General features: G+C 42.3%; 1 pseudogene; it reads left to right on the top strand.

Moving 5' to 3' along the window:
• The first annotated feature begins 652 nt into the window (after nt 1–652).
• On the top strand, nt 653–1,445 carry LOC123000400 (eukaryotic translation initiation factor 4E type 2-like; annotated as a pseudogene).
• Nucleotides 1,446–1,651: the final 206 nt, after the last annotated feature.

Raw genomic sequence — 1,651 nt, forward strand, 5'->3', positions numbered from 1 at the left:
TCACTACCATTGGCCAAGTGCTCAGAGGATTGGCGTCCATGACCAAGCCTTTTATTTTTCTATGATATACTTCCTTTTCAGTGGCTTGTCTGAAACACACACTTTGGCGGGGAACAAAAGACATTTTTCTCAACCAGTAGACTCTAGTTAGTGCAGTGAAATTGCAGTTTACACCGAAGTTTTCAAGGGGATTAAACATTTAAGGGAAAATTACATGTAGCAAAAATTATCCTTGAAAGTCATTTGTGAAAGTTCCATGTGAAAGAATTACATAATGTCTATCAATAAGGCCAGTATTGGAACAGATTCCTGTTTGTTCAATTGAGCACCAGATTAAGTAAGTGGCTTTTGTTTAGGGTTCCCATTGAATGAAAAATAGGTGTTTAAACACTAGAACACACTCAAGGTGGTGGCATACTTAAACTGTGAGAAGCACACAGAGAGTCTCTTAACTCTCCTTCACTCCAATACTTAGATTTGCTGAGTGGAGTAGTAGATGGATTCACCCCATTATTCATATTCTTATTTCCTACGTGTATGATGTGACCCCACAACCCAGAGGAGGTCACATGCCCCCAAAAGGGAGTATTTGGAGACAAATTCAGAAAATGCCTCTCAACCTGAAATTATCAAGAATTAGCAGGCAAGGGCCCAACAGAGTGGAAGTCACTCTGTGAGGCAGTGGCGACAGCAGTGGTGAAAGGATGAACAACAAGTTCAATGCATTGAAAGATTATGACAGTGGGGACCATGATCAAAATGAAGAAAACAGCACACAGAAAGAAAGTAAGAAGGAAAAAACAGAATGAGACAAGAGTCAGGGCAGCAGTAAGAGGAAGGCTGTTGTTCCTGGACCAGCAGAGCATCTCCTTCAGTACAATTATACTTTCTGATACTCCAGAAGAACCCCCAGCCATCCCACCAGCTCACAAAGCTATGAATAAAATATCAAACAGATTGGCACCTTTTTTGCCTCTGCAGAGCAGTTCTGGAGATTTTACAGCCACATGGTAGGTCTTGGGGACCTGATGGGCCACAGTGACATCCAACTCTTCAAAGAAGGAATTAAACCCATATGGGAAGATGATGCAAATAAAAATGGTGGCAAGTGGATTATTTGGCTCCAGAAAGCCTTGGCAGCTCATTGCTGTGAGAATCTTATCCTGGACATGTTGGAGGAACAGTTCATGGTTGGGGAGGAGATCTGTGGTGTTGTGGTCTCTGTCCAGTTTCGGGAGGACATTATTTTAATATGGAATAAGACTGCCAGTGATCAAACAACCACAGTCCAAATCCAGGTTATGCTTTGGCAAGTGCTTAACCTATGTCCCAACACCATCATAGAGTACAAAACTCATACTGACAGCATCAAAATGCCAGGCAGCCTGAGCCCCCAAAGGGTCCTCTTTCAAAACCTCTGTAAGCTGCAGTTGAATGTGCCATGACCTTCTCCCTCTCTGGATGGCACCATCATTGAAGCTGGCATCATTGGATTCTCTTGTTCTGTTGGCATGCTACCTGGAAGATCCTTCTGTCCTGGACAAGAGAAACTGGAAAAGCATTTTATGGTTTTTTTTTTAAGATTTATTTATTTATTTGAGAGACAGAGCAAGCACACAATTATGAGGGGCAGAGGGAGGAGAGATAATAT

The sequence above is a fragment of the Ursus arctos genome, chromosome X (genome assembly GCF_023065955.2).
Source record: "Ursus arctos isolate Adak ecotype North America chromosome X, UrsArc2.0, whole genome shotgun sequence".
NCBI classification, from domain to species: Eukaryota; Metazoa; Chordata; class Mammalia; order Carnivora; family Ursidae; genus Ursus; species Ursus arctos.